The sequence below is a fragment of the Henckelia pumila genome, chromosome 4, assembly GCF_033568475.1.
Source record: "Henckelia pumila isolate YLH828 chromosome 4, ASM3356847v2, whole genome shotgun sequence".
Taxonomy (NCBI): domain Eukaryota; kingdom Viridiplantae; phylum Streptophyta; class Magnoliopsida; order Lamiales; family Gesneriaceae; genus Henckelia; species Henckelia pumila.
The window spans coordinates 78,442,221-78,450,157 of record NC_133123.1 but is presented as its reverse complement, the minus strand read 5'-3'; the positions used below and the strand labels follow the sequence as shown (position 1 = coordinate 78,450,157).

The following is a 7,937-nucleotide window of genomic DNA, read 5'->3' as shown; positions in this document are numbered from 1 at the left end:
GCGTTGTCTTTTTTAGCAACGACAACGCTTTTTATGCGTTGTCTTTGCTCAAAACGACAACGTGAAAAAAGCGTTGTCGTTGAGCGGATTTTTTTACAACACTGGCTTTAACAACGCTTTTTCAGCTACATAGACAACGCGGAAAAAGCGTTGTCTTTTTTCGAAAAAAAACAAAAAAAATATATAATTCACAAATTTTCAATATTATAAATCACTCAAAATTAAAAAATTTGTAAAATATAATTTAATATACAATCGTCCAATATTATAAATCATTCAAATATAAAAAATAATCGAATTCTAAATCAATGAATACTAGAAAAAAATGCATTAATCTCAAAAAACTTTGAGACTTCCCTTCAACACATATTCCCGAGCTTTCATAAAAGCCGCAACAATCTCATATCAACAGAACCTTGGAGCTTTACCCGATTCTCCAACAGAACCTTGGAGCTTTACAAGCACAAAACATAAAATGTGTTGTGAAGATAACTCAAAGGTCTATCAAATAATATGGTGGGAACCGATTGCTGATCGATAAAAAGAGACACTTTTTAGTAGTACATTCAAGAGATAGATAAGATACCTTTCATTTTCTTGACTGCTAGTGCCTCTATTGTCAGATATCTTCTTGAATTTTGAATTCTGCATCTGGTAGAAACACTAGATGACATGAAACTCCAGTCCTAAATAGCTGTTCCTCAAGAATATTTGTACAAAACATACCTTAATTTCAGCTGGAGCAACCTCTTCTTTGGCTTCAGTTGAAACGATATCCACCTCTTCTTGTTCATCTTCATCAAACTGCATAGGATCTGAGCTTGGACTGATCTGATAGCTTTGATTCTTGGATTAAATGCTTCAAACCATATATAGATAAACACGGATCCCCAACTCAAACACCGATAAACATTAATTGGGAAACCACCAAAAGGACAATACATCATAATTATTTTCTTCTTTCATCGAGTTTGACATTAAAAAAATGTCCTGGTGCAGAACAAAAATATTTTTGATTTGGATGTAGCAGCGGCCATTTGCAAACTCAATTTTTGGATAATAATAAATGTCCATTTGCACAAAAGAACACTCCAACTTAAAGATAAACTCTAAACCAACAAAGCGCAATGCATTTAGGATGCCACAAAGATGCAAAAAACCATTAACCAATATAATACATTACTCTGAGTAATCAAATTCTGGACATATATTTAGTTTGCATTCATGTACATACGTACAAGGAAAAGAAAATACAGATTACAACTTAAGCCTACTGGGAAGATACAAACAAAATGGGAAGACTCGTGAATCAACCTCTACAACCAGATTTGACAAATAAACACCAAGAAATATCCAAACATTCAATCTTACAACATAATAAATAAAAAAAAAATTGATTACTAAATGTCACTATGCTTGGAAAGCAGCAGTTTGTGCAGACATTAAGCATTTACCATCTAAACTAGATAAACACAATAAGAAACTAAGCGTAAGATTTAGGGCTGTCAAATAAAAATTATTTGTTTCTCTTAGTTAAACAAGAGAGAATTTGCCATAATAATTAGCTATATCTGTGCTTTTCTAATCTGAATGAAGTTTAATAAAACATAAGTGTTAACCATCAAAGCTACAAACACAGAGTAGAAATATCAGGAAGTAAATTTTCGTGTATGTTTGCCATTCTATTTTTCAATCAGATATAGTAAAATTTAATTAACAATTCTGACTGGTCTCTGAAAGCCAGAATAGATATATTTATATATTTTTTTAAAAAAAAAGCAAGAAGAAGAAATAGAAGTCAAGTTACTTCCTCAATTGAGAAGGATCACGAAGCTGTGAACCCAATCGTTTTTCGAGACTGAGATCGCAAGAGAAGGATAACAAATCTGCCAACCTCTGAAGTCACCACACCAGATTAAGTAGGCCACCATCTACTTGTTTAATACAACAAAAACTCTGCATCATAAGTCATAAATTATGAATGAAAAACCAAGAAAACCTAAATTACACATAATTACTTGGTAAACACAATGGAAATAATTCAAGAAAAAAACAACAAACATTCTCACCGTAGAATTCATTTAATTGCAACTCCTAACACATGCTTAAATCTACTTTTACTCTTCATGTAAGAGAGAATCATCAGTTCTTGGGCAAGTCGTTGATGAAAGAAAATGAAAAGAGAAAATTATGAGTGATTTAACGGTCAAATGACTTAATTCAAGAATCAAGACCCATCATCAAATTATTCAACTCCGCTTCCATTAATTTGTGATCTTGGATGCTAGAAAAATCATAAGCTTTTCATGTTCATCGAATGCTGAGGAGTGAAAGTATCGTAAATATTTTTCAATTTACATGTCATTATCAAAAATATTTTCCCAATAATAACTGCTTGTGTGTATCATCAGCTCCCATTCGACACAATCTTCAATTATATTAAGAAGTTTGATACCATCGCTACAAATATTTCTTTGATCATAGAACTTACTATGAAAAGCAGCATTTAAGACCACATGTAATGGAGAAAAAAATTACAACATTACAACTGAACTGACCTCTGGCTCCAAGTCAATTGCAACCCCTAATGATTCAAGAACATCGGCACTGCCACAGGCAGAAGAACTGGAGCGATTACCTTGTTGTGATTCTACCATAATATGAGGATCAGTTTGCCATAAGAATCAAAACTAATCAAATACATCCGTGGGATTTAACATCCACCTTTGCAACTTTTGCTCCACAAGCTGCAGCAAGAATTGAAGCTCCTGTTGAGATGTTCATTGTATTTGCACCATCACCACCTGTACCAACAATATCAATAGCATCATTTAGTCCTTCCGCTTTCTTGCAGTGTTTAACCATCGCCCTTGCCAATCCAACCACCTGTTATATTCAGTTAGTAATTACTTCAACATGACAAAAGAGAAGATCGTTTCCACTTTCCATTGCTATAACTATCCAATAATTGCCTTCTTATCACTGCGAAGTTGTAATCATAATAAAAAGTTTCTCCTGAATTCAGAATAATATATTTAACAATGGTATACAAAAATCGTAACTTTCTACACTGGTATTGTCATATTTTTAAAATCCAAGGGCAATTATTCATAAATAAGCAAGCTCTGGGCTTCTTTCGAATCAAATGCCATGGTTCTCATCGATATTTGAGGCATTCAATTGTCACAGCCCATGTAAAAGTTTCTATGACAGAAAAAAATGTATGCATAATCTACTAGTGCTAGTGATTTCCAATAAGCTTTAGAAGCTTAATACTCGAACTGGATAAGGAAAGACATAAGTGCCCCAAAATAATTAATAACACAACTCTTTTCATAATCACACTTTATGGTGAGGAAGTACCGGAGGAAGCAGGGCAAGTAGTGTTCCATTGGCATTTCATGGAACGGTCACACTTATGGTCGCTGGATATTTTTTATAATAAAAATGGAAATAATTATATTTTAATTGAAAAAATATTAGGAAAAAGTTGAAAAAGAAACAGAAACGTTTCCAAGCGGCCACGACAGGCGACAGCTGTGAAATCGTGAAATTCCAAATGATCGGCGTTTTAGCCCCTCCACCGACTACTTGGAAATACTATCGAACAGAAACAAGCATTGATCAAATAAAGATCGCATGCGCTACATCCACCCCTGCTTGGAAACATTAACAGAAACAAACGCATATTCTTCGAACAACAGGAAGCACTTACTTCTTCATAAGTTTCTCCTTTAGCTCTCAACAGGACCAGAAACGCACTAATCAAAGCCTCATCAGCACCATCTAACAAGAAATCAAGTGACGCCTCAGCTTCGCCTTCCAACAAATCTACCCCACTTATCAAACTTTCGATCAGCTAACAATTAAGCAGCAATGGAGTTTTAGCAATTGAAGAACTATTAATTAATTCTCAATATTATATTATTAATATCATAGAGTTTTAGCTTAATTTTTCAATATGATCCTTCCCTACCAAATGTAACATATTAATGTTGCTGCACTAACTCAAATTCAAGAAATTATCAAGCTAATATATATTATTACACGTTTGCGTAAATGTCAGATTCAATTATAGCAGCACTAACTCAAATTACTCAAAAAATTAAATCCAAAGGCCTTGGTTAGCTAAAATAAATTCACAATTTAACAAAACAAGTAAATTGAAAAGTCACAAATCCACGGTAACAAAGTTTAGCCGCAACAGTACAACTGGCCATAGAATGCATAGCACATCACTCATCCTCTCACAACTGCATTCCTCCTTGAATCCTCCGAAGTTCATCACTAATTCTCTGACACCGCCACCCACATCTCAATTTTAACGACATGTTGTTGCCTGAAGAGGAGGCAAGACAACCGTTTCTGCAGAATAAAAGAGCCCAGAAGTACGAAATAAACAAGAAATGAGGAATTTAACGCAAAACTAAAATCGAAAATTCTACAGCAAAAATTAGCCTCGGAATCGTGATGCTTTGCTGGACATATAGAAGTTAGAGCCATGAGCTTCGAGGATTTGAGCAGAAATCCAAGCATTCCAGGTCGGAGGAGGAAATAACAGAGGCATTCGGCGGAGCTGGAGGAAAAAGCAATGGAAATGTCGTCGCAGCACTGAGGGGGACGAGATTCGTTGAGGTTGTTGGGGGAGACGAAGATGTAGAGAAAAAGGGAGACGATTTCATGAAGAAGCGACAATGGAGACGGCGGAGGCACAGGAGGAGGATTTCGGTGGAATTAGATGTTACGGGAAAATGGGCTAGGGTTGTGGTATAGGATAATATTAATATATTTTTAATAATAATAAATTATAAATACACAAAGCTTTTTAATAAAAGCGTTGTTGTATATTGTAAAAAAGACGGTCATAGACAACGCTTTTTACAAAGTGTTGTCGTATATAATAAAAAAACGCTCAAAGACAACACTTTTCAAAAAGCGTTGTCGTATATAATTAAAAAAACGCTCATAGACAACGCTTTTTGTAAAAAGCGTTGTCTCTTACGTGTTGTCTTTCACCTTTTTTGTTGTAGTGTGGAATGAATATAAAATACGATTATAGATGAGAATCGTACCCTCAATTCAATAACAAAAAGATTCAAAGAAGTTGTCCCGATCTTTGAAACAAACAAGTTTGTGAAAATTCACAACTAGTTCACAAGAACTAGTAACAAAGATTCACGAAGAACAATTGTGATTCAAAAAAACCTTCAAAGAACTTGTCTTTGACAATCTACGATGAAGAACAATCGACAAACTCAACAAAGTGTTAAACTTTGATAAGTTTGATTTTATTCAATAAAATTCTAGAGAGAATTTTGGAAACATCAATAATCAATCTCAATTAAATTGAATAATTTTTGTTTTTACATGTATATAAAACTTAAAAGATAACAATCAAAAGTTTCTCAGTCCAATAGGACTCTAAAATAGAAAATAAAATAAATATGCATGTGGTGGCGCGGGGCACAAAAATTTTGTGCTTTAGCACTGTGAATTCTATCCAGGAACCCATGTCTCGCACAGACTAGCGCAGGTGCGCCATTCTTGGGCGTGGGTGGGCCTCTGGTTTCATATATTGGTGGAGCGGGGGCACTACAAACTTGTGCAGAGGCACCTCCGCGGATGTCTTCTTGATTTTATAGCACTTGAATCACGTTATAATGATCTCCAACTTGATTTTCATGCTCCCCAAAGCCTTCCAGTTTTGAAAACATACTCGTAGGCGCTTCATAATAGTTTATCACGAGTCCATGAGGTACTTCCTTAAACCTCTTGCTCCGTCCCCTTGTTATTGATCCCTCGGGCAATGCTAGTGGATCTCATGTCTTCTTCAAATCTTGATCACGTGCATACATGATCGTATCATGATAATTACTTAAATCAATTCAAAAACAGTTAATACAAACACGAATTAAGAAAATAATAGTGATATAGAGTTATCATAAAAAATGGACTCTTGACTGGGAAAAGCAGCGTGGGTAAAGAGAGGGGAAGACAAGTCTTCCAGCATATGCGACTTTCCAAATGGAAGATGCAACGCTAAGGAATGAGTTTGCGACTTTCCAAATGAAAGCTCCCATTGTTGCGACTCCAAGGAATTTGGGAGGGAAATTTCAATTTAATCATTTTTTTTATTATGGACCCAAAATAATGAAGGCCGCACTGGGAGGGAGATTTCAATTTAGTGGTTTTTTTTATTTATTGTCCTAAAATAATGTTAGCATACTGGCAGACCCACATGGAAATTTTTATTAAAAAAATCGTGCAAATAATTTTAAAATATTTTCTCTATCATAATTAGATTAAATATAAATACGAAGTTATTTAATTAATCAATTAAAGATTAATAATAAATTAATTAAAATATTTGTAATTAAATTAAATTAAATTAATTAAAATTTAAAAAGAAAACAAGTTGGCCGCCTAGACTAGTAAGAATGACAATGGGACGATGTGAGACAAGTTTTCGTCTCCATCCTCGCTTCTACCTAATCAGGGAATCCCCGCCCGCGAACCCATGGGGACTGAATTCATATCCCCACTGCAGAGATAATAATGGGACGAGGATGGGGGAGGATCCCCAAACCCACGGGGATTAAATCCCCGTCCTCACTTGAAATATTCATTTTTTCAATTATTGTCTTTTTATGTAAACTTTATTTTAAATCATCCTGTTGTCTTTCTAAATTCTCAAAAATAAAATATAAAAAATTCAAACCATAACAAAACTCACGTTCATTTAATAAACTCAAATTCAAAGTGCACTATAATACTATATCAAGTGACCAAATACCAAGTTAAAACTCAAAGCACGTAGCAAGTACAATCGTGTGCAGATACAAAAATCCAATGACCTACATAATAACATAAACAGTAATATTACTTAAGTAATACACATCATACCATTAATAATTCATGGTTCAACAAGCATGACATACCAAACTCATCATGTTTATCATCACCATCAACAGATTACCCTCTTCTCCATTATGTCACATCTCATCACTCCATGCAATAATCAGTATTATTCTTAGTGTATGATTCTAGCTCCTACAAAATAATAAGACATATAAAATATTAAAAAAAATGTACATAAATTTAAAACACTTTAATACAACAAAAAAAAAAAAACATATTACTTACCTCTATATCAGAAGAGAATCAGGAATTGGGGGAGGCTCGGAGAGGTGTTAGGACCCTTAATTTTAGTGATTACAAACAAATTTAATTGTTATATATAGCTCGAACTGCCATTTAATGTAAAGAGGTCTGACTGCTTAAGAAGTTTGATCGCTCAAAAGTCCTACCGCTGAAAAAAGTTTGACTTCCAGCTAATCGACTGCTCTAAGGAAGAATAAGCTAAGAAAATCAATATCAAGCCTGGACTGTTAACCGATAGTCAAGACTCAACTGCTCAAACAACTACAATTAAGTGAAGTTATATTTCAAAGAAAGAATCGATGAATCTTTGATATCTTCACTGAGAAATGTGCATGATATATCACAACCAAAGAGCAAAGCACTTTAGAACCATAAATGAGAAAGAATTTAGCGTTCAAAAGATTGCCAAAAATGGAACCTACAAAGGGCTCACTTCAGACTCTCCAGAACAGTCACTTTCCAATTCTAGCAAAGAAATTATAAGGGTCTGCACAAGAATTTAAGGCGATCGAGAAAAACATTTAATGACGATAGAATTCGAACGTTGCTCAAGGTGCCTATATATATATATATATGGAGATGGAAATCAAAATGCAAGAGCACTCAAACGATCTATGAACTCTATTAAGCTTTTGCCGAGCACTTTTCAAGATACATTTCACTTTTCAAGCTTTCACCAAATGACGAAGAGTCAACTCCAACTGCACATCCCAATTTCTCAAGAAGAGTTGCTCGCTAGTTTGAGTCTTAGGATTCATTCACTCTTTGACTTTTTC

The 7,937-nt window shown here is 34.4% G+C and overlaps 2 long non-coding RNA genes across 2 annotated transcripts; both read right to left on the bottom strand.

Annotated features, from left to right (window-relative positions):
* Window positions 1-340: 340 nt before the first annotated feature.
* On the bottom strand, window positions 341-2,161 carry LOC140867743 (uncharacterized). The gene is made up of 3 exons (XR_012145252.1): window positions 2,070-2,161; window positions 1,808-1,956; window positions 341-453 (listed from the first exon to the last, which is right to left on the bottom strand). It is a non-coding gene; the product is annotated as an uncharacterized lncRNA (long non-coding RNA).
* Window positions 2,162-2,558: 397 nt separating this feature from the next.
* LOC140867744 (uncharacterized) lies at window positions 2,559-3,855 on the bottom strand. Its single transcript, XR_012145253.1, has 3 exons — window positions 3,716-3,855; window positions 2,725-2,804; window positions 2,559-2,650 (listed from the first exon to the last, which is right to left on the bottom strand). It is a non-coding gene; the product is annotated as an uncharacterized lncRNA (long non-coding RNA).
* Between the last annotated feature and the right edge of the window lie 4,082 nt (window positions 3,856-7,937).